Source organism: Saccostrea cucullata, unplaced genomic scaffold (genome assembly GCF_032062105.1).
Source record: "Saccostrea cucullata isolate Sc308-1 unplaced genomic scaffold, CSIRO_AGI_Scuc_v1 ctg587, whole genome shotgun sequence".
Taxonomy (NCBI): Eukaryota; Metazoa; Mollusca; class Bivalvia; order Ostreida; family Ostreidae; genus Saccostrea; species Saccostrea cuccullata.
Window position 1 is genome coordinate 81517 of NW_026920041.1, and position 26870 is coordinate 108386.

Sequence of the window (26870 nt, forward strand, 5' to 3'; positions counted from 1 at the left end):
AAAATGGCCGACCCAGGTTTTACATAGGAATATATAGGAAAAATCTTTAAAAATCTTCTTCTCCAGAACCACTGGGCCAGGAAAGATGAAACTCATGTGGAATCATCCTCAGGTAGTGTAGATTCAAGTTTGTTCAAATCATGCCCCCCGGGGCAAGGGTGGGACCAAAATAGCCGACCAAGTTTTACATAGGAATATATTAGAAAAATCTTTAAAAATCTTCTTCTCCAGAACCACTGGGCCAGGAAAGATAAAACTCATGTGGAATCATCCTCAGGTAGTGTAGATTCAAGTTTGTTCAAATCATGCCCCCCGGGGCAAGGGTGGGGCCAAAATGGCCGACCCAATTTTTACATAGGGATATACAGGGAAACCTTTTAAAATCTTCTTTTCAAGCACTTCAAAGCTATGATTAGTGATATTTATAAGGAATCATCCTCAGGTAGTGTAGATTCAAGTTTGTTCAAATAATGAACGCCTGGGGGGGGGGGGGGGGGGGGGGGGGGGGGGGGGGGGGGGGGGGGGGGGGGGGGGGGGGGGGGGGGGGAGTAAATTCAAGCCTGATGTGCTCAGGTGAGCGCTGTGGCCCCTGGGCCTCTTGTTTGTGTAAGGCTAAGCACGTGGTTTGTGTTCAGATCATTTTCGGAGATTTATACCATCTACTAATCTAGTCACTGTATGTTATACTTGAGTATGTATATTTATAAGGATAATTTGATGATTTCTTGCCGATTTATTACTACTTTCTTGTGTTTATTGTTTAGTAGTAGATCGCTGTTAATAGTAAAAGTATGGAAACTCGGTTCGGTCATAAACAGGTTGGGCACAGTTCCTTTTTCGGGGAAGTATTACTGTAAAAGGGAACTATTACTCTTTTCAGTAACAAAAAACATTACTGAATTCGGGAATTTTCACTCATTTGGTCTCTTTTCTTGTGCTTGTTTTTAATAAAAGATAAAGTGCAAGAATATTTTCATATCCTCTAAATATTTATTGTCTATTAAGTATATGTGTGCTCAAAACTGCAATATTTATGGCTGCAAAAAGCTGAAAAAGAGTGATGAAATATTTCTATGATATAGATTTCTTACGGTAGCTTACCTGTGTTAAAATTGTGATAATGGATACGTTCAGCACTTGCTAACTCGTTCATGAGATTATTCGTTCTAATTTAATATTATACTATTTCTTTAAATGAAATCGTAATAATAATTTTGAATATCATTTCTTCATTTACAGATGAAAATAATTATTTGAAATATTAAATTTTAAATGATATTCTTTTAAAATTGTCCTGGAATGAATGCCCTCATTAGATTCCATACTTTTGGTACCATTATCAACAGGGACAATTATTAAATCTCATTTTACTCTTGTCTGCAGCGATGGAGGTCCGAATTTTTCAGTCAGCGAGGTTTGTTTGATAAAGATAAAACACATTACACTGTATGTTTTATGCACTTTTTATTTAATAAATGGATTAGATGCATTATTTAAAAAATGTGACAAAAATTCCCCAATTGAGTAATGTTTTTATTACTGAAAAGAGTAATAGTTCCCTTTTGTAGTAATACTTCCCCGAAAAAGGAACTGTGCCCAACCTGATAAATGTTACATAATATAGTCAATATTTTATGTCAGTCATTTTGTATGTTATTTCTAATCACTTTTTATGTAATTTGCAGTCTTTACTGCACCAATACTGAATAAAGGAGATGAAGCCTTCTCAAAAACTGTTCCAGTATAGAATGGTTTATCGACTTATGATGTCATAAAAACTTGGGTGCGAGCGTCCACCAGGAAAATTTTGATCGAAGTACAGGTAAAGAAATCAGAGTGTCATCCGTTTCTTGTTTATTTTGAGGAAAAATTAGGTGTTTTATTCTCAGCCGAATGAAATAGTTTTGTAATCATCTTTTGCCTTAATTTGTTAACAGAATTTTCTTGAATCCGAGGACGATAATGTTTTTATCAGCTGATTGTAGAGGAGGAGTTTTGTCAGTGTTCGATGGGTACTAACGTCATATTGTGGCTGCATCACTTTTGTTTGGGTAAATATTTTTTTAATATATGTATTTTTCAGTAAAGTTTTACCATTCGTATGTCTGTGGATTAACGTTTTGTGCATTCAATGTTTGTAGCAATTTAGATCTTTTTGAGTATTTCACGAGATTTTCTGTTCATATTTTTTGCCCAAAGGGACTTGTTTCAGTACTAAATTTTTAACCCACAGTATACATGTTATAACACAAGGTAGCTCGCTGAGTGGAAAACTTAACCATGGAACGGTATGTGCTGATCCCGCACAGAGATTTTGATTAGATAAAAATCTGTTTCTAAAATGACATCAGATAAACATCTTAATGTTTTCAGGGAAAATTAGACGTAAACAAGTTCTATTTACTCACTTCAATATTTAAACAATGGAATGAATTTTTAAAACCAGTGATTTTTTATTAATTTTGCTCTTTGCCCGAGACTAGAACATACGATTCTATGGTTGAGTTTGACTTTCCACCCAGCAAGCAGAGTTTTGATGCTGATTACGGAGATAAAAGAAAATAGAGACAAGCATGCCATATATGGGTGTGTAGATAAAATATCGTACTCCTGTAATTTGGAGTTAGATACCTTGTGTTATTATTATACTTTAGGTCAAAAATTTATTACAGAAGCTGCATTTAACAAACTTCAGATCTCTACATTAACATGACCATATTTTTATGCCCCCGTAAACGAAGTTTCGGGGGTATATAGTTTTTGTCGTGTCTGTTTGTCTGTCTCTCTGTCTGTCTGTCTGTCTCTCTGTTTGTCAGGTTTGTCCACAAAAACTTTAACCTTGCCCATAACTTTTGATTAAGTGGAGCTATGACTTTCATATTTCATATGTGTATTCCTTGTGACAAGACCTTTCTTTGGGTACCACCAAATTTGACCTTTTGACCTTGACCTTGGAGTTTGACCTACTTTTACATGAAAATTTTAAAATTTTACTTTGGCCATATCTTTTGAACAGAAGACACCAGGACATTTATACTTCACATATGTAATGTTTGTTAAAAGACCTTTCACTGGACACAAACAACCTTGACCCTTTGACCTTGACCTTGTAGATTATTGTATCTGTGAAAAAACTTTAACCTTGACCATAACTTTTGAACGGTAAGGGATAGGGCTTTCATACTTCATATGTGTAATCCTTGTGAGAAGACCTTTCATTGGACATGAAGATCCTTGACCCTTTGACCTTGACCTTTGAGATTGACCTACTTAAAAAAAGCAAACCTTGACCATAACTTTTAAAGACTACGGCCTAGTGCTTTCATACTTTACATATTTAATCCTTATGACAAGACCTTTCATTTGATAACAACAACTTTGACCCTTTGACCTTGACCTTGGAGTTTGACGTACTTTTTAAGAAAAATTTTAAAATTTTACTTTGGCAATATCTTTTAAACAGTAGTCACCAGGACATTTATACTTCACATATGTAATGTTTGTTAAAAGACCTTTCACGGGACACCAACAACCTTGACCCTTTGACCTTGACCTTGTAGATTTCCGTATTTGTGAAAAAAACTTTAACCTTGGCCATAACTTTAGAACGGTAAGGGATAGGGCTTTCATACTTCATATATGTAATCCTTGTGAGAAGACCTTTCATTGGACATGAAGATCCTTGACCCTTTGACCTTGACCTTTGAGATTGACCTACTTAAAAAAAAGCAAACCTTGACCATAACTTTGAAAGACTTAGGGCTAGTGCTTTCATACTTTACATATTTGATCCTTATGACAAGACCTTTCATTTGATAACAATAACTTTGACCTACACCTTTGAGTTTGACCTACATTTCAAGAAATTGAACGTTGACCATAACTTCTGAACGGTTAGGGCTAGGACTTTCATGCTCTACATAAGTATTTTATGTGGCAAGACCTTTCATTTGATACTAATTACATTGACCTTTTGACCTTGACCTTGGAGATTTTTGTACTCATTAAAAAACGTAAACATTAGCTTACTTTCAAATTTCACAATTGTTTTCCAGTGAGAATACCCTACTTTTTGTACGAATTAATTAAATTTGCATTTAAGAAAAGCTTAATCTTTGCTATGTTGCCATACGGGGGCATCAGTGTTTTACAAACACATCTTGTTCACTTTAGAGACAGAGTATGTTCCCTATTTATAGAACATGGTTTAGGGATTTTGAAATTTTCTGTCTGTTCAAATTCATCCGCATGGCACAGTGGTTAGAGCGTCTGCTCTAGAGGCGCAAAGTTAGGAGTTGATCCTTACGTCCTTGGTTTGAATCCCACTGTGGGATGTGGAGACTTGTCCTTGGAATGATACAGTATAAACTGTGGCCCAATCTCACAGTAGATATTGGCTCAAAAAAGATCCCTCCCTGCTCAATGGCCCTGAGTGCCTCATTGACTTTTTTATTGCTAAATCATTTAAATAAAAACAACATATCACCTCCCTCATAATTTTCTGAGGTTTTGTACAATGTAAAAAGCTGCCTCATCATGTTTTAGGGATAATAAAAAGTAAAAAAAAAAAAAAAAAAAAAAAAAAAAAAAAAAAAAAAAGGCTCCCTCCCTCATCATATTTCTTGAAAAAAGGCCTGAGAACCAAGGAATTAATTTTGCATGGCCTAATACTTAAATAACTTTATTGCATCAATAAATAATGGCTTACTATCTTGTGATCTTGAATATTAAATGAACTCTTGCAACTAATAAAAGAAAATTTTCTAAACAACTTCCTTCTACTGGGTATATTACCAAGTAAAATAATTCTTTTGGATATTTTGTAATCTATTTCAATGACACTAAACCATTGTACAAATTCATTCCAAAATTCTGTCCCATTTATATACACAATCATAAAATAAGTGAATTATTGTCTCTCTTTCAATATTACAGAATGCACATACACTATTTTCTGACAGCTTGCCTTTATGAGAAAGGAGTTGGTAGCAATATAATTCATCAGTAATCGATATTGAAAATAAATTATTTTTATGCCCCGCCATGAATATGGCTGGGGCATATAGTCCGCCATGAATATAGCTGGGGCATATAGTGTTTGTCATGTCCGTCTTTCCGTCCTTTCGTCACACTTTGCGTTTAGCTCTGTTCAATGCTCATTTTCAAAGAAACTATCCAAGATAATTATTTTCATCAAACTTCATAGGCTGATAGATGTTGATGAGGGCTGAACAACTGCATCAACATTCTTTGACCTTGACATTTCCTTTGACCTTGACCTCACTTTTCTTAAATTAGTGTTAAACTCAGTTTTAAAGATACCATTCAAAAAATTTTGATCAAATTTCATATGTTGATACAGTTTACACGTGTACTGATGAGAGCTATTCAATTGCATCAATATTTTTTACCTTGACCTTTCCTTTTGACCTCACTCTTCCTAAATTAGTGTCAAACTTTATATGCTAATACATACTGATGAGAGCTATTTATTTGCATCAACATTTTGACCTTGACCTTTCATTTGACCTTGGACTCACTTTTAACAAATTGAGATTAAGTTAAATTTAAAGAAACCATTCATTATATTATTTTTCAAATTTCATATGCTGATACATAATGATGAGAGCTTTTCAACTGCATTAACATCTTTGACATAGGTCCTTCCTTTGACCTAGAACTCGCTTTTCTCCAAAAAGACAATTAGCGTTAAAACGTCATATGCTGAATTGCTGATGCATACTGATGTAACCAATTCAACTGCATCACTTTTCAAGATATTCTGAAATTTCACACAGTTAGGCCTAGAAAAAAAATATGTTTGTTTCCGCTTTCCCGACCGACCCTAATTTATAGTGCCAACCCTAAATATTTTTTAAATGCTTTTGTCCCATGGTGTGCAAGATTTCATCCAGGGAATTATAGTCTCAAACTTTGCAAGCTTTTCAAGACCGAAAGAATTTTGGGTCACCTTTCTATTATCAGTTTAAGTCACAGAAATGCTTGAAAACACCATTTCTTTTGTCAGTTTAATGTAATTTCTATACATGTTTAGATTTTTTGATTAAAGAAGCAAAAAAAAATTCTTTCAAAAAAAAAAATGTTGCCTACCTACCGACCCTATATTTTTTCAGCCTGAAAGCGGAAACAAACATATTTTTTTTCTAGGCCTTACACAAATTCAAATTTTCATGTTGCATTACTGATTAGATATACCCTTGGCGGGGAATTCATGTTCTATGGACATATTTCTATTTGTCTCTTTTGTGAATAATGATGCATTTATGAAGAAGAATTTCCATTCTTTTTCTGAGATTGACTCATCTAGTAAAGTTTCCCACTTTTCTTTTTATATGCCTGGATCTGAGGTGTATATTGCTTTTGTCCTGTCTGTTGGCAACTTTAACCTCTGCCTTAACTTTTGAACCATGAGAGAGACTTCATATTTAATATGCATACTCCACTAATTAACTTCTTTCAAAAGACACCAAGGCCAATGACTTGTGACCTTGACTGTGACCTATATGCTAAAATAGCTTATTTGAACTTTATCTAAAACTTTTGAATCATTAAAGATAGAGACATCATATTTTGGATGCGTTCTCCACTAATTAAGCTCTTTCAAATGACACCAAGGTCAATGACCTTGTGACCTTTACTGTGACTTTATTGCTATTATACCATTTTGAACTTTCGCCATACATTTTGAACCATTAAAGATAAAGACTTCATATATGATATGCATACTCCACTTATTAAGCTCTTTCAAATGACACCAATTTCAATGACCTTGTGACCTTGACCTATATGCTAAAAATAACTTTCGAATTTGTAAAAATGTTGTCGCCAGGTGCAAAGTGTTTCACAAACAAATCTTGTTTTGAAGGAGTTTTAATATCAATTCTCTGTAATTATCAAAATTGGTTGGCCACGCATAGAAAAACATTTTGATTTTTTTATAATAATTTTAAACAGCTATGTCATTAATTGTAAAATCTAAAGTGGGTTTATGAAATAGACCCTTGGTTACCATAGAAACGGGGTGCAAAATTCTCAATTTCGTTAATTTTGAAAAACGTGAACATATCAAGAAAAACTGTGTCCAGAAATGAAAAGGGATAACTTAATATGTTTTCATTATTTAAATTTAATACTACAGATTAAAGTAATTATATCTGTAGTTTTCATTTAATCTCTCAATAGTAAATGGCCAATTTACATATTATAACATATCAGATATGTGATTGGTTTAGTGGAGTTTTTGGAGGCTTAAAACAAAAAAGGCACACTGATTACAAATTTAGTAATAATTAATTATGAAAGGCTGATATTTGATTATATCAAAACATGTAAAATATTGGTGGGACACTCAAAGATGTAAAAGGAATTCAAAGGTAAAGATTACTTTTTTCTACATTTTGAAGCATTTTTTGCTTCCTAATTACTTCCCTTGAACTACTCTCTAACGTTTGGAGGTACAATGTGTATTTAGTAAACAGCAATGAACATTTCTGGCGAAAGATCTCATCAAAGTTTTACAGTATGGAAGAAGAAAAGAAGGCTAAACATCTTATACAATGAAGACAGAAGGTAAATTCATGTATATACTGAGCATTACAAAAATATCAAGATTAACAAATGCATATTTGCCTTACAATACACAGTTGTTATACCGGTGTACCAGTGAAAACTGTCGCTAGTGCTCAGTGTCGCTCTGAAAAAAGCGGTAGCCGTGCAATTCGACACTCGTATTATTAGACCCAGAGAAAGTTGTAATCGCCTCATATAGACGCAATTAGTGTTTAAAATGAAGTAAAATCGAAGTAATAAAGTTCCAAGACTGTTAAAGAATTCTGTTTTTTTAAATATTTTCTGCAAAATGTTGAAAAATAAGTGTTGGACATTCGACGCTATTGCATCGCGATCGGCATCTGATCTGGGCTTTCATGGGCACAGTGTAAAGACCTGATGAGTGTAATGACCTGATTGACCTGATGAACATAATTTCAAAAAATAAATGATAAAATACCAAATAAAATAAACTTTTATTATTTAATTTTAAATATTATGTCATTTTCTATTATAAAACCAAAAAATAAAATTTTATAAGTCATTTATTTGCATGAATGGGGGATTATTCCAATCAATTCAGTGTAATGACCTGATATTTAGTGTAATGACCTGATGAACATTTATGTTGTTTTATTAAATATATATCCTTTTAAAAACTTTTTTTCTTAAATTTTGGTTACTATTTGTATAATGTTTTAGTAAAAACATAAAAATTGCTTATATTTTGTTTTTACAAACTTTTATATTCATTTCAATTTTGCTACGGTGCAATGACCTGATATGGAATGACCTGATCTACATTGACAAGAAACATTAAATGCGGATCAGAAGATATATACCTGGATAATTATTGTTTCAATTATTTCTTAATACAGTTCAATCCTTCTTGTATATATATTTTTTAATAATAATAAATATTATCATGTGGAAGACGAATTAAATTCATTTTTTACTGCATTGTCCTTTTTACAATGAATATCGATCAAAACTTGTTGAAAACACTGGCATTAATCAAATAGGGTGGTCAGATATGGATTTACTATGTTTTCTTATCTCATAGAATCCTAGACAGGTTGCAAAGTACTTGTATTTTTCATTTATGCGAAGAAAGTCCTTTATGTTCAAAAAATAAATATTTTAATGTCATTTTCATCTATGGCCAGTTGTTGATTGTTGTTTTATACAGTCTGTAAACAAACAAATTTAATTATGTACACATGTCACTATAAATAAATAAATTACTTACTTACTTACTTATTTACTTACTTACTTACTTATATATTTTTTTCATTAAATCATCGGTTGAGATATTTTTTATGTGCACATGGGACTGTGTAAGATGCGAACAATAAGGAATTAGATTATCATAAAAATTATTATGGAGTCTCTTTCGCGTTATTATTTCTTTTTCTTGTTCAGAATTTATTTGTATAAGTTACTAGTTTCTCTTTACATCTTAAAATTTGTTTACTCAAGTATGTATGACTTGCTCCACATGTGGTTTTTGTCAAATTGAATAAATAAAGAAATTATATACTTCACATAGAAAAAACAATAGAATAACATGGCGTATTGATCTGAGCTTAAAAAAATTTAAAATACGAGATTAAGAGTAATTTACATGATATTTGCTATTTATCATGTCAATGTTCAAACTAAATTTTTCACCGATTTGGAACTAAAAAAGCCTTACGTTTCCATAGTTAAAAGTAGCTTTTAACGGATCTGATATTTTTAAATTCCATGTCAGAAAAAAATCTGCTACAGTTTAAAATCTCGGATATCTATGAAACGCGATTGATTTAAATTGTGTAATTTACAGGAAAGTCCTATCTTTTTATAAAGTATCGAAACAAATAGAGAGATCATTTTAAGTTTAATTTTAGCTAGTCTGAACATATCAATAATACGCCTTATGTGACTTAAAATGAAAAGCGAACACATCATTAAAATAATCTAGATAAATCTAAGAAAAGGAGCAGTGCTACTGCTCTTTTTTTCGGCCTAAGACAATCTTTTTAAAAAGAAGTCTTAATTATTCGTCCTTGTAATTTACAGCTTTAGAAATTTTTTTTACATTACTGAACTATATTTTAGTTTTTTGTTTTTTTTTTTCCAAAAAATGTTGATGTTGATTTGTTATAATTTTTTTTTAATAAAATGTATGTATCGTACATTTTCTGTATTTTACACAAGTATGTACATAATAACAAAAGTTAAATGTGTTTTGTGCTTGTTTATCAATTCACACGAGTTTTGGTTTACCATGTTGACTGGGATTACACAGGTGACATACAGAAGCCATATATCCAGGGGATTAATTGGGTAGGGGATATACACATGTACAAACAAGGGGGGCAGTGTCTCTTTGACACTATAAATTTTCAATGCATTATTCTCTAAGAAAAGGTCACTTAAAATGAAAATAAATTAAATAATTTTTTTTTAAAAACATGCAAGGGTTAAAAAAAAGACATTTAATTTGTAAGTCTTTAATGAATAAAAGACACAACAAAAATTAAATATTATACACTGTATGTGGAAGATTACAAAATATTTATTTTTAATTAATGTGTTTTTTATCATTATTAAATTCTTATTAGAAAAACATTGGCTAATTATCAATACATTTGTTCTTTAAACAGTAGAATTTGAGATGAATAAGGTCATATCTGAATTGTTAATTAAATTAATTTTCCTATATGCCATTATAAATAATAATCATTACACACTTGCTCTTTATAAATACAGTAAATATGAAAAAAAATTATTTTGTTGAAAAAAAATAAATGCATGAATGTATAATTTGTAATTACTGAAAACTCAATTTTTTATCTCACAAACATGTAAATATGAACTATATTTCCTTGAGATCATGCTATCCATGGATACAAGATTTATCAGGTCATTGGATCAATCGTGTCGATCATTCAAATTTTAATTAAAGAAAAATATTACCAAAGTACATTGAAAAAATTATTGATTTTAACAAACATATTATTGTAATCAAGATTACACAAAATGTTTCAACAGAAATTCTAACAACTTAGAACTCAGGTGGACAAAAATGATTAACGAGGTATGTCAATTCATTCAAAAGTACATGTATAAGTTTACAGAAGAGAGATATCAGGTAAAAGAAATAATAAAAATTATCATGTCACGTCAAAGTCAATATTTTCAGAAATTGCTAAAAGATTTCAGTAATTCATAAACATTAGTTCTATATTAGTTTTCTAAAACTATACTACACGTACAAGTCAAATTGAAAATAAATAAAACAATTATACGCAAGAAAATTTACTTAGGATAAATCCATCAGGTCATTCTGAATCAGATCATTACACGTTGAAGGGGGAAAGATACTTCAAAAACCTTTTTAAAGAATCCAATTTATAAAACTTAATACTTTATACTTAAAGAAAATAATTGATTGAAACATATATTAATTTAGTATTACATCAATACCACAACATTTGTAAATTATAGGGGAAAACGTTCCATCAGGTCAATACACTAGAAATCAGGTCTTTACACTCTTTCAAATGGGTTAAACATCAAATAAATCTCATATAACACCCCAAATTACAAAATTTTTTGACCAGATTGTATATAATATTAATATTAACAATTTTGAAAAAGATCTTTTCCAAATTCTTTCTGTATATTAAGTAAATAGCATTTTATATCTCATCAGGTCAATCAGGTCATTACACTTATCAGGTCAATACACCGTGCCGCTTTCATGTGATACTTCATCTCTAAAATTACATAAGAAGAAGTGCAATATATGACTAATTTAATTAGATATTTATTAATTGACTGAAAAAAAAAACTATTTCGGAAAAGAAAGCGACAGCAGAAGTGTACTATAAACTGTTTAATGTTTTTAAACATCGAGATCGGCATCCAACTTAATTAGCTGTTTGCACTCGAGAGAACAAATTATGATTAGTAAACTCGCAGTCAAAACCGATCTATTGTAAGTAAGACAGTATTTTAACAAGATAAAATAAAAATAATTATCGTTTGTTTTGCCGATAAATGTAATGTTAGACACAAGTAAGGTTAAATTATGGTCTCGCCACTTGCAACCAGTATAAAATACTTCAAATAAAGTTTTGGCGCGAATTTCCTCTATTTATTGTGGTTTTAATGTGTCTATAATGCTGAAAAGTTTTTTTTTTCTTGTACACAAAGACTAATGTGGATTTTCCCTATGAATGTTTAGGTGTTAACATTCTCTGTCATAAATTAAAAACTGAGCAGTTTTCAATCATTTTTCATCATATAGTTTTTGGTTAGATGAGTTCTGTTCACATTGATTCATTATATGTTCAATGATGATTCATGATAGGTGACATTCAGTAAATTGCATCGATTTAAGCAAAGGGACTTAATTATGATAAAATAGTAATACCATTTATAGTGATATAGCATCTTTTTTTTTGAAAGTGTGTGTGGTGGAGGGGGGGCTTTCAATGAACATTTTTAATACAGTAAAACTAAAAGTTATGTCTGGAAAATAGTGGTGGAGCAAGCCCCCGGCCCCCTGTTGCTACGTGACTGATTTACTAAAAAAGAATATAACTTTGTGAAATTTTCTGATTGGTAAACTCATATATTTTAAAATAATTTGCTTAATTGTAATGAATAAAATAAGTTTTTTTTTAAATACAATAATTTGAATGTTTGTCATAAACATAAAACACATTTATTTCAATAGCCATTATTCTGAATATTCAACAATATAAATATCTAAATGCAAAAATAAATAATTATTTTTAAATATATATACGAGGGTTGATCCAAAAGTTCGTGGAATTTCTTCATATTTTATTTATTTTTAAGTTTGGAATTGGTTAAAAATTACAAATGAAAATCTAGACACTTGATTAATATTTTGATTCAAAAAACATTTTGAATATCTTTGATAGTAACTCTATGGCAGTTGACATAGAAACGGTTGTTTGGAAATGCGGGGGAGACATTAACGCGTTTATTATCATTTTAATTCCTAATACGTGAAATAAGAATTAATCCGCGCTATGTGGTATATAAAATGAAAATTATGTCATTATTACGATTGCTTGATCTTTTATAAACATTTGTGTGAGAGATTTACTGATTTTACTGGAATTTTAGTTTATAAGTTGTTGATTTATTGTTCATTTTTAAGTTGTTAGACAACGTCAAAGTTCGGTCAAGTCACCCTTTTTGTGAAATTCCCGGGATCACTCTATCTTAAACGCTATATATTATTGATATAGGAAAGGGGAAAATGCATTTAGTTACTAGTTTTCAAGTGGCATAAGAAATTTAAGAAAAATAGAAATTCCATGGACGTTGATTAAAGGTGTTGCTGCTTTTTGGAGGCTCTGTTTTAAGTGTGCATCCCCCAAGACAAATTAAAAGCGTTCATGGACGTTGTCGGCTGCCATACTGTTCTTGACATTGCTACTGAAATTGGAACATCGTATGGAAAGATGGGTAGTATTTTGAAATATGAGTAAATACTGAAGATAAGTTGTTGCGAGAGGATACCCAGGCTTTTCTTGAGAAAAAGTGGAGTGAAAGGTAGCATTTTGTAGAATTACGTATTCGAATTGGACGTAAGGACAGATGCTTCTATAACGTGACGTGACATATCTAACTTGACGTTACGTCGAAGTCTCCCCCCGGGTTTCACAACTATCCATTTTTAGAAAGCTCGTATGACCTTATTACTGATTGAAAAGTGGTGAAATTTTCCAATATTGTTGCATTATGACTCTATATTATGATTATGCCTGTTGTTTGCTTTTATTAAATCACGCTAAAATTTTAGAAAGAAATTCCACGAACTTTTGGATCAACCCTCGTAGATGCATTTTAGTTTTGATATAAAGTCTACAGAAGTCCATTTGAGTCATCTTTGGCTCCATTTGGGTGAATCAACACACCGTTCAGTAAGATGCAATGTCACTGAAATATTGTCAATGTTGGGATAGACAAGCTACCAGTAAGACAACTCTCAATTAAAAGAACTTGCCCAGTATTTGACGACAAAATCACTTAGTTTTAATAGATATTTTATGCGCTACTTAAACAAAAATTGACATATTTTGTGGGGAAAAAAATCAGAGAATTCTATATTCATGGTCACTTAGTAGCTTACATTTTAGAATGGCTTAATGCTGTTTAAATGCAGTACAGACTGTAAGTCTGTTACCAAATGCAGTGTAACTTATGTTCCATATGTAGTAGAGGGCTGATATTTGGACACATATATTACGAGATGTTTAATGTACTGTAAAGGTCAATGTCATATCAAGAGGCATCGTCGGAAACCCACGGTCGGTCTCGCTTCTCTTACCTAGGTAAGAGAAGCGAGACCGACCGTGGGTTTCCGACGAAGATCAAGAGGTTAAAGATAAAAAGTATTAAAGATGAAATATTGTGAAGAATTATCTAACACTATAAGTTCAATTTTCCTTAATTTGACACAATTATTTTGGGACCCATTGGAATCATTCTGTTGATTTTTTTTGTAAAAATTGAATTATACAATTTCTCGTGAGACAACTTTATGTGTAGCATAGTTACTTGTGAATTATTTTCAATTCTGACACTTATATGTATGCTCTATTTTTACATAATATCTTAATATTCAAATTTATCAATTATCATTATAACTAAACTTATTGAATTCAAGTACCAGTAACAAAAATATTGTCTTTATAAACAGCATCATGCAAGTTTTCAATAAATTAATTGATAATGTTGAAAAACGTTGAATGTCTGATTTCACAACTTTCTTACAGGCCATATTTCAAACTATGTGGACAAAAATGTGTGATTGAATTTCTTTCATATCATATAAAGAAGAGATTTTGTATCCTAGAGCAAAAGATCAAAGTATCAGAGAAAATGAATTTGGGGAAAAATTGACCTATCTATTTTTTACACTTTAAATTAAATTTGAAATCCATTTTAAATTACTATAAAATCCAAATAATTCATTAGTTTGTACACATGTTGTAAGTGTTTAATGACAGATTGACAATTGTTTAAGATATTCAAGAAATTACATTTTAACCTGAAATTCAATTGAACGGCTTGATCAAATAAAATTTCTCTTAACATACATTTTTTCTTACTTAATTTACTAACATTTATTATACTTTTTGCTAAACATTATTCTATAAAAAAGTGAAGACAATACAAGTATAAGAAAATGAGTATTGTTAATAGAGCCATGCTGAGAGTAGGACTAATTTCACTCTAATGATCTGATGTCCCTTCGGATCTTTTCCTTTTATAAGAGAGGAGAAAAACAATGCAGACCAGACTGGGATTCAAACCGTGGCCCCCTGAATCTCCGGTCAGGTCTCAAATAACCAACTGAGCTATCCGGTCACTGGCGATCTAACTGGGCTGACTGCCACATTCCTCCCTTCTTAAAGGTCTTGGTTTAAAGATCCCAACCCAGGATCATCCCTGGCAGGCTCTCACTTTTAGTTCCAGGGTATATGGCACATCACCAAATGTGACTAAGCCCCACCTCTTGCCGTACAACAAACTTTCATTGTATTACATGTATCTCTAAACTTGTTGATGTTTGCCGAAATCTATATTTCAGCCATGAATGAAAAGCTGCATAAGTTTCAGACGCTAATTAGGTTACATCAACTGACTGAAAGACCAAGGTTGGCTGAGAATCTTACTATTATGACCAAATTTAAAGTTTTTGTGATGGACAGAACTACAGATTGACAGAAGTACAGATGGATGAGATTTATATTGTCCCCCCCCCCACTTTTGCAATGGCAGGGACAATAATATACATGTATTTGAAAGGTTTATAGAATAAGAGAATTGCACAAGAACACTTTTTATTACACAAATAGAACTTTCAGTGATTTAATGATAGGTAGACTTGTAAAAATAAGTGATTAAAAATGAGCAAAAAATACCTTTTTTAATGTTCTTCAAAGGCCAAGATAGGCCAGTATGAGAGGTATAGTATAGAGTATGAAATGCATGTAAAGTATATTTTATTGTTAATAGTTTCATGATAATTATGATAAATAGACAGATACTAGACCAATTATTTTGATGGTCCTAGTGATACCATTTTTCTTGCTTTTGATTGATTGATTGATTGTATATTGTTTAACGTCCCTCTCGAGAATTTTTCACTCATATGGAGACGCCACCATTTGCCGGTGGAGAGCTGCAAATTTTGTCCTTTACTTGGCACTTAGGGCCATTGAGCAGGGAGGGATCTTTTTCGTGCCAGCACCTACTGCGACACGGGGCCTCGGTTTATACGGTCTCATCCGAAGGACCGGCCTCCATGTCCCGCAGTGGGATTCGAGCCCGCGACGTAAGGATTGACTCCTTACTTCGCGACTCTAGAGCTGATGCTCTAACCACTGCGCCACGCGGGCGACTTCTTGCTTTTGGGCAACAATTTAAGTTTTTTTGAGTCAGTTTATGGATCTTCTAAATAGCTGTGCTGTCGCATGCGTGGTGCAGTGGTTAAAATTTTCTAGAGTTGCCAAGTAAGGGGTTAGTTTTTATGTTGTGGTTTCAAATCGCACTGTTGGACGTGGAGACTGATCCTTTGAATGAGACAGCATGCATTGAGGTCTTGTGTTGCAATAGGTGTTGGGACAAAAAAGACCCCTCATACAAAGGGGGTTATTCATAGTCAAGGTGGATTCTACAGTCAGGGGAAGTTCATAGTCAAGGTGGAGTCTACAGTCAAGGTTCATGGGGTAGTTCATAATCAAGGTGGAGTCTATGAAGTCTACAGTCAGAGAGAGTTCATAGTCAAGGTGGAGTCTACAGTCAAGCTTCAAGGAGTAGTTCATAGTCAAGGTGGAGTCTATAGTCAAAGGGTAGTTCATAGTCAAGGGTTAGTTCACAATTAAGGAAGTCTAAAGTTTGGAGCGTACAGTCAGGGGTAGTTCATAGTCAAGGTGGAGTGTACAGTCAAGGTTCAAGGGAGTAGTTCATAGTCAAGGTGGCATCTATGGAGTCTACAGTCAGGGGAAGTTCATAATGAAGGTGGAGTCTACAGTCAAGGTTCATGGGGTAGTTCATAGTCAAGGTGGAGTCTACAGTAAAAGTTTAAGGGGTAGTTCATAGTCAAGGTGGAGTCTACAGTCAGGAGAAGTTCATAGTCAAGGTGGAGTCTACAGTCAAGGTTCAAGGGGTAGTTCATAGTCAAGGTGGAGTCTATAGTCAAAGGGTAGTTCAAAGTCAAGGAATAGTTCACAATTAAGGAAGTCTACAGTTTGGAGTGTACAGTCAGGGGTAGTTCATAGTCAAGGTGGAGTGTACAGTCAGTGGGTAGTTCACAGTCAAGTTCAAATCTACAGTCAGAGGGCAATGTATATAATAAAAACTTCACAGTCAAGATGGAGTCTACAGTCAGGGGATTGTTCATAGTCAAGGTGGAGTCTACAGACAGGGGGGTTGTTCACAGTCAATGTGGGGTGCAGTCAGGGGGTAGTTCACAGTCAAGTTGAAATCTACAGTCAGAGGGCAATGTGTGTAATAAAAACTTCACAGTCAAGATGGAGTCTACAGTCAGGTGTTAGTTCACAGTCAAGGTGGAGTCTGCAGTCAGACGGTTGTTCATAGTCAAGGTGGGATGTGCAGTCAGGGGGTAGTCCACAGCTTAGGTGGAGTCTACAGTCAGGGGTAGTTCACAGTCAAGATGGAGTCTACAGTCAGTGGGTAGTTCACAGTCAAATTGGAGTCTACAGTTTGAGGATACTTCATAATTAAGATGGAGTCTACAGTCAAGGGGTGGTTCATAGTCAATGTGGAAACTACAGTCAGTGGGTAGTCAAGGGATATTTCACAATTAAGGTGGAGTCTACAGGTTGGAGTTGTTTATAGTCAATTTGGATTGTACAGTCAGGGGGTAGTTCACAGTCAGGGGTAGTTCACATCAAGGTGGAGTCTACATTTGGGGATACTTCATAGTTAAGGTGGAGTCTGCAGTTTGGGGTTGTTCATAGTCAAGGTGGAGTCTACAGTCAGGGGGAAGTTCACGATCAGGGGGTAGTTCACAGTCAAGGGATAGTTCATAGTCAAGGTGGAGTCTACAGTCAGGGGGGTTCTTTATAGTCAAAGTGGAGTCTGCAGTCAGGGGGTAGTTCACAGGCAAGTTGAAATCTACAGTCAAAGGGTCATGTGTGTTATAAAAACTCTATAGGAATACTCTCCCACTCCAAATGTAGAGCTTTAGTCAGCTGTTGCAGCGTCTAGGGATGTGATTGTCTTTGGCAAATGGATCATGTCAATCCGTGTTGTCTAATGCTGCTTAGTTAGGTTTAAATCTCGAGATGACAATTGCAGAATCGACAGAGAGCGACAGTTTTCCCTGATGCTCGTAACTAATTCAAAATAATTATTTTGTACGATTTTTCCTCTAGAATTATTAAATCATACCTAAATCATCTATATCAACTGAAACCGGCTTAAAATTTTACTATATACCTGTTTTATAGACGATATATAAGTCAGGTGTGAGAAAATAGGAAACTGCCATTTTAGAGAGCGACAGTTTTCCCTGATGCTCGTAACTAATTCAAAATAATTATTTTGTACGATTTTTTCCTCTAGAATTATTAAATCATACCTAAATCATCTATATCAACTGAAACCGGCTTAAAATTTTACTGTATACCTGTTTTATAGACGATATATAAGTCAGGTGTGAGAAAATAGGAAACTGCCATTTTAGAGAGCGACAGTTTTCCCTGATGCTCGTAACTAATTCAAAATAATTATTTTGTACGATTTTTTCCTCTAGAATTATTAAATCATACCTAAATCATCTATATCAACTGAAACCGGCTTAAAATTTTACTGTATACCTGTTTTATAGACGATATATAAGTCAGGTGTGAGAAAATAGGAAACTGCCATTTTAGAGAGCGACAGTTTTCCCTGATGCTCGTAACTAATTCAAAATAATTATTTTGTACGATTTTTTCCTCTAGAATTATTAAATCATACCTAAATCATCTATATCAACAGAAACCGGCTTAAAATTTTACTGTATACCTGTTTTATAGACGATATATAAGTCAGGTGTGAGAAATTAGGAAACTGCCATTTTAGGGAGCGACAGTTTTCCCTGATGCTCGTAACTAATTCAAAATAATTATTTTGTACGATTTTTTCCTCTAGAATTATTAAATCATACCTAAATCATCTATATCAACTGAAACCGGCTTAAAATTTTACTGTATACCTGTTTTATAGACGATATATAAGTCAGGTGTGAGAAAATAGGAAACTGCCATTTTAGAGAGCGACAGTTTTCCCTGATGCTCGTAACTAATTCAAAATAATTATTTTGTACGATTTTTTCCTCTAGAATTATTAAATCATACCTAAATCATCTATATCAACTGAAACCGGCTTAAAATTTTACTGTATACCTGTTTTATAGACGATATATAAGTCAGGTGTGAGAAAATAGGAAACTGCCATTTTAGAGAGCGACAGTTTTCCCTGATGCTCGTAACTAATTCAAAATAATTATTTTCTACGATTTTCTCCTCTAGAATTATTAAATCATACTTAAATCATCTATATCAACTGAAACCGGCTTAAAATTTTACTGTATACCTGTTTTATAGACGATATATAAGTCAGGTGTGAGAAAATAGGAAACTGCCATTTTAGGGAGCGACAGTTTTCCCTGATGCTCGTAACTAATTCAAAATAATTATTTTGTACGATTTTTTCCTCTAGAATTATTAAATCATACCTAAATCATCTATATCAACTGAAACCGGCTTAAAATTTTACTGTATACCTGTTTTATAGACGATATATAAGTCAGGTGTGAGAAAATAGGAAACTGCCATGTTAGAGAGCGACAGTTTTCCCTGATGCTCGTAACTAATTCAAAATAATTATTTTCTACGATTTTTTCCTCTAGAATTATTAAATCATACCTAAATCATCTATATCAACTGAAACCGGCTAAAATTTTACTGTATACCTGTTTTATAGACGATATATAAGTCAGGTGTGAGAAAATAGGAAACTGCCATTTTAGAGAGCGACAGTTTTCCCTGATGCTCGTAACTAATTCAAAATAATTATTTTGTACGATTTTTTCCTCTAGAATTATTAAATCATACCTAAATCATCTATATCAACTGAAACCGGCTTAAAATTTTACTGTATACCTGTTTTATAGACGATATATAAGTCAGGTGTGAGAAAATAGGAAACTGCCATTTTAGGGAGCGACAGTTTTCCCTGATGCTCGTAACTAATTCAAAATAATTATTTTGTACGATTTTTTCCTCTAGAATTATTAAATCATACTTAAATCATCTATATCAACAGAAACCGGCTTAAAATTTTACTGTATACCTGTTTTATAGACGATATATAAGTCAGGTGTGAGAAAATAGGAAACTGCCATTTTAGGGAGCGACAGTTTTCCCTGATGCTCGTAACTAATTCAAAATAATTATTTTCTAGGATTTTTACCTCTAGAATAATTAAATCATACCTAAATCATCTATATGAACTGAAACCGGCTTAAAATTTTACTGTATACCTGTTTTATAGACGATATATAAGTCAGGTGTGAGAAAATAGGAAACTGCCATTTTAGAGAGCGACAGTTTTCCCTGATGCTCGTAACTAATTCAAAATAATTATTTTGTACGATTTTTTCCTCTAGAATTATTAAATCATACTTAAATCATCTATATCAACAGAAACCGGCTTAAAATTTTACTGTATACCTGTTTTATAGACGATATATAAGTCAGGTGTGAGAAAATAGGAAACTGCCATTTTAGGGAGCGACAGTTTTCCCTGATGCTCGTAACTAATTCAAAATAATTATTTTCTACATTTTTTTCTTCTAGAATTCTTAAGTTATACCTAAATCATCTATATCAACTGAAACCGGCGAGAAATTTTACTGTATAATTGTTTTATAGATGATATATCAGTCAGGTCTGAGAAAATATGAAAGTGCCATTTTGAAGAGCGACACTCGGCACTGATGCTCATTCTTCATAATTATGCGTGTTTCTCGTTATTTATCTGTTAAATAAAAACTGGTTGATATAACTTATATATTTTTTTTTCAACTTATATTTTGATAAATTACAGATATTTAAGGTTCGTTACTAGTCTTCAGTTCTCGGTTCACCTCCGTTCACACCTTTAATTGGTATTAAATTATCAATCGACCATGGGGAGCTGTGTTTGTTAGTTATTAACATACAGGTAGTTTTTGACACCTGTCTGAGATAACGCCCCCGGCGTGGTTCACACCTATTAAGAAATGACTGAGGGACCGTGGCATATTTTTTCTTCTTTTTTTAAATAGAAGTATCTGTTCAATTTACCGCGATTAAATGTGTAGCCGTTTATTCTCTATAATATAGAAATTTAAAAGATCATTTAATAATTCTATACGAGGTAAAAAAAAAAATGAAAAGTTCTAAAATTTAAAAATTTTATTTGTCTTGCCTTCTTTTAAGATTAAAATAAACAAAGAAAACTTAAAAAATCTACGACTTTGGATACTATTACCATGGAATTAAATTCAGTGGGACACCGCTTCGATTTGAAGCGACCGAAATCCCTAGGCATGCGCAGAAGCCAGTGCTCAGTGTCGCTCTTTTCCCTATATATTCTATTAAGAGCGACACTGAGCACTAGCGACAGTTTTCACGGTTACACCGGTAGTGGTCAGTGGTCCTTATCAAATCAAGCGAACTATACCTTTTGACAGTTTGACTTTCTGACCAATGAATTAATTATTTTTATTAATAAAAATGAATTTGAAGCATATAAACATCACTTGCTGATACAGCTGAAACCCACCCCCCCTTCCCCGAAATATAAATCTCTATATAGAGATTGTATAAAATCTGTGTCATTCAGTAGGTTTACTTTTTATGATGTGCTGAGAGAGACTTTTAAGTGAACGTTATTTATCTTTATAATATAAATTTCCACTTCTGTCAGTTTTCATTCATTGTTTATCCTATTATTTCAATTCTTTATTGGCATTAGGCACATAATTTACAGAATTGTGTTGTTAAAATATTTAACCAGAGCAAGTTTGTTTCTCTAAAAAGAGTGCATCAAACGTTTATAATGTGTGAGCACAAGCATAAAGTAGCTAAGTTTTTTAAAATAGTATTCTATATATCAGCAAAATATGGTCATGTGATGTTCATAAGCAGAAAATAGGAAAACAGCATGTTTGTTTTGATGTCATTGTTTTATTTAATAGCTTCTATCTTTTAAACTTTAAATTTATTATATATATCCAAAACTGTACTATATGTATTGACAAAATAGATCTAGGTTAAGAATGCACTGGAAATATTGAGTTATTTTTGTTTATATAGACTCTTATTCGCCTGTGAAGTACCAGTACTGTATAATCTATAGTTCAATTTTGTGTGAATAATAATAATCTTTTCAAATAGCAAACATTAAAAAATATATATGTACACTTGTACATGTGTATTAGTGTTAAAACAAAATTTAACTAGAGGTACTGTGAGCAATGAGCTCATTGCTCACTAAATGATACCCCCTGCCTCCCATATGGTTATAACTGATGACAAATCCATGTTTTACTGTGGCCGGGAAACCCAAAATATGTGTCAAATCAAAAAGTAAAATAGGAGGTGCACAACGACAATATGTAATAAAGATTCTGTGAAAGGTTCATTAAATTTCACTCACTGCAGTGGTATAAGAGGAGTTGCGGATTATTATAGATGGGTACCCTAAAGCTTAACAGACAGACGGACGTACAGACAGATGGACGTACAGCTAGACGGACATACCGATTACAGTATACCCTACCACTTTTCAAGCGGAGGGTATAATAAAACTACTAGTACATGTATATACATGTACATGTAGAATGTTCACCTCTGATTTATAATGATAGAATGTTCACCTCTGATTTATAATGATATTTGTTTTATACACACTGACCATGTTTTATAATATTCTAAACAAATTATTTGATACTCAGGCAAATATTCACTACTGGTAAGATGATCACACACATGAACATGTCTGTTTATGAATGAAATGAATTTTCCTTTTGATCATGTTCCTAGGAAAATAATTATTTTCATCATTTTTTCATCAAAGGATTTACCATATAAGATGAATAAAGAAAAAGTAAGACCAGTAAACCAAAACAGGACCAAATAGGCCATGACTGAAGTTCAAGTGCATTCTGCAAGAAAGTGGACAGCCTAGATTTTGTTCTTTTCAAGGTAACCATTCTTAAAATATGAAAGTAAATTAAGGACAGATGATACAAACAAAAAATGGATGCCTGGATTGGTATTACCGTATATATTTTTTGGCATAATTTACCTTATTGCAAATTAATGATGCTATTAATAAATTTCTAGAATATTAAGAAATTGTAAACCTTCTGTGTGATGTTCAAAAGTCTGCCCTCTTGAAACTATCCTTATTAATCTATACAAATATTTTTCACTTCAAATTCCATTTTTATGCAAATATGAATTAAAAATTAAAAAGTACTTGAAGAAAGTTATTAGTTTTACTGATTTAAACATGACCCCAGTTGTTATTTTCAAATTCTTTGACAAAAGTTTGTTTGTATCATCTGTCCTTAAATTGTTTAAAAATATTTCAGTTTGATATCTTAATTTAAATCTTGCTTATTTCTTTTTTTTTTTTAAACAAAATTTAATACCTGTCCAGTAACAGAAGAATTATTATACTAGAATAAAGAAAACAACTTTCTAAAGGATTACATACACATTTAATTAGCTTGAAATCAGTGTATATTGGAAAGTTCAGGAATTATTTACCATTGCAGGTTGAGAAGGGATGCCATATTTTAGATTTGAAACCAGGCAAGTGAAAGCTGAATTCCAACCTGTTCCAACATACTTGTACCCACTGTCTTCAAGATATCAGTGTTTGAGATGTCAAAGTTCAAATATAATAGGAACATGTTTATCATATTATGTGATGGCATCCTCAAATCTTATGCTGTATAACAGTATGTTTTAGAACTTATCAAGCTTTATCCTGTACCTTGCCAAAAAAACTCAACTCAGCATAATTCTCATTAACTAATTATCAGTGTTACTTGCGTATGTCAATGTAGATCATTACTGGTACATGCCTGACCAACAAAAACTCTAAAATTGAAAAATCAGAGACAAGATTTTCAGAGCAGCAGAAACAGTAGAATTTGTCACGTAAATCTAATGATATGTACCGTAGTTGAGAATACATGTACTCTAAATGTTGCATATATAAAAAATAAAAAAAGCGAAAAGTTCTCTTGTTTTCAGAATTTATATTTACATGTGAAAAAAAAGAAAAGGAGATTGATATAGTTGGTGTGATGAGATGTTGGCAGGAACCTAGTAAAATGAAAGGAAGAACTTCCTTAAAATGATACTTGTGGGGGACAGTGTCTCTTGGGGGGGGGGGGCATTGTTTCAACTGACTTTACAGAATACAAAAGATCCATTGCAAACCTAATTGTTAATTATATGCCAAACACTATGTTTAAAGTTTTCCATTGTTGGATATTTATACCCCCTGCAAACAAAGTTCGGGGGGGGTATATAGGAATCACCTTGTCCGTCTGTCTAACTGTCCGTCCGTCTGTCTGTCTGTGCAAATATGTCTGGTCCATATCTTTCTTACCAAGGGACATTAGAATCTACTACTCCACACAAAGATTGCCCATGACCTAAGGGTGTGTCATGACCTTGACCCAAGGTCATTTGGGGAACTTCAAGGTCACTGGAAGAAAATTTTCATGATTCGTGTCCGGTCAATATCTTTTTTATGGATTAACTTGGTAGGTTCTCATTTCACACAGAGATTGCCCATGACCCAAGGGTGTGTCATGACCTTGACCCAAGGTCATTTGGGGAACTTCAAGGTCACTGGAAGAAAAATTTTATAATTCGTGTCCGGTTCTTATCTTTCTTATGGATAAACTTGGTAGGTTCTCATTTCACACAGAGATTGCCTATGACGTTATGGTGTGTCATGACCTTGACCCAAGGTCATTTGGGGAAGTTTAAGATCACGAGAAGAAAAATTTCATAATTCATGTGTGATACATATTTTATTTAATATTATGGAAAAACTTACTTCTGAAAAACCCAGCGGGGGGTATTTTGTCCCGTTTGGACAGTTCTAGTTATGTTTAAATCCAAGATAACTTACCAAAGAGGATGTGATTTTTTTTTTAAACCAATGTAATTTTTCTCAAGTTTATAGTCGTGTTTCATAAGTTTTAAAAGAAAAAATTAGAAGGGGGGGGGTTTAAATTTTTGACTTCATTCAAAGTATCTGTGGTTTGCAGTTGCCCATGAATTAAATAAAAAAATTATACAAAGTAACAAGTTGAAATGAGTAAAATATTATGAATGTCCTGCTTGTTTTAGTTTCATTTCAGAATTTTTCAAGTTTGACCAAATCTTGAAAAAGTAAAAGCCACAAGGTTTTGCAATTATTTGACATAGCATTACAAATTGCATTATATTTTAGCAACATCATAAAAATTTAAGATGCCAAAAAATTTAGTTCACATTCACATTTAACTCATTACACAGGTTTTATAAAAGAGTAAATAAGTGTAGTTTTGGGAATATTGTTACGTTAAACGCAGCCATTTTGGTTAAAAATCTGGTATTCCTCTCTCCATGGTAACAAATCTTGCATTCCTGTTTCCATAGTAATAGAGAATGGATAGGGAAAATTTTATTTCATATTAGTTTCAATCTAAGGGGATAGTTTCAGGAAACTTGAAACATGCCCTGGTTAGTCTACATGTACTTCAAAATTGTCAATTTTACGGAAAGGGGGGGGGGGCATTTTGTGCAGGTGTTCACAGTTCTCCTCTCTAAGAACATATTTACATGTATTAATGCTCTTGGAAATGGATTGTGAATATTTTTACATGACACTTCTCCTAGATATGGACTAATTTTACTGTAAATGACATCAAAACAGGTAGAAAGGAACATTTCTTTTCTATATGAACTTGATGAAATGTGCATATGTTCCTTGAAATACGGAAATTTTGCAAATTTTGGGTAATTTTTCATCAGCTTTTTAAAAAAAAATGTTTAAGTGTCCCATAAATATTTTAATGTGTTTAAACTAACTTATGTACCATCTATACAATGCACTGTTTCCTGAATTTCAAATCAGTGTGCAAAGTATTAAAAAATCGCTTTGAAAAAGGGTCTAAAATGGTAATTTTCTCAATTTGGCAAAATGCCAAAATCCCCAAAGCTAAGCGTTGTTAAGCCATTATGTAGAATTACATTTTTAAAAAATTATGCTGTTATACTAGAGAGGAATAATGGTAGTTTTGAAACAAAAGTAGATTTTCCCATTCTCTTTTTTCATTTAAGCTCATTTTTATTCAGTAAAACCTACAAAATCACTTTTTTTGGTCAAATTTTAGGAAGAATTTACAGGGGAAACAATTGGTGCCGTTACCATGGCAACGAGACATTTTTTTAAATAAAAAAATATAAAACCATTAATGATGTGACAATGTGAGTACACACAAAAAGTTTCATAGAAATTGAAAATGTAGCGTGGCCAAGCATTATTGACATTGTTTGATAATTACAGAGAATTGATATTAATATTTTAATTTCTGTAGAATTTAATGTTACATATAAAACCAAAAAATATATTTAAAATCAAATCATTTTTATTTCAGTACTTTGTGACACTGGGAAGATAGAATTTAAAAAATGGACATGGCGCTATATTACTGCATCAGAGATCAATTCAGGTTTACTTAAAATTTGAAGAAAAACAGTCAAGCATCATTTGGAGCTACATAGCAGAGTGACCAGTTGTACCTATGATGTTGGAAGAGATTCTGAAAACCTTCCAGTACACTCATCACTACCTGCAAAGAAACAAAAATTCAAATGACTTGTATCAACACTTTTGTACTTCATCTGGCTTGTATTTTCAGTAATCATTAGCCTTTACACTGTTGCTTCCTTCAAACAAAGTTGCATAAGTACTAACTTGCAGGTGTAAAATGTTTGAAACAGTTTGCTTATCCCAAAGGAAATTCTCTGCCAATTAGCAGTGCATGAGCATCTGATTGATGTCACAGTTCCACCGGCAAAATATTTGTAGCTGAATGGTGCCATATAAAACACTTTTAACAAGAACTTGGAAACATCCTAGAAGTGAGCATCTACAAGAAATTAAGTGAATGCTTTCTTGAATGTTAACAA

At 32.6% G+C, this 26870-nt stretch overlaps 2 long non-coding RNA genes across 2 annotated transcripts; both read left to right on the forward strand.

Annotated features, from left to right (window-relative positions):
- The first annotated feature begins 1698 nt into the window (after positions 1–1698).
- On the forward strand, positions 1699–26450 carry LOC134242001 (uncharacterized). The gene is made up of 3 exons (XR_009986781.1): positions 1699–1822; positions 1938–2051; positions 26336–26450. It is a non-coding gene; the product is annotated as an uncharacterized LOC134242001 (long non-coding RNA).
- LOC134241992 (uncharacterized) lies at positions 7403–23918 on the forward strand. The gene is made up of 3 exons (XR_009986776.1): positions 7403–7590; positions 22741–22868; positions 23447–23918. It is a non-coding gene; the product is annotated as an uncharacterized LOC134241992 (long non-coding RNA).
- Positions 26451–26870: the final 420 nt, after the last annotated feature.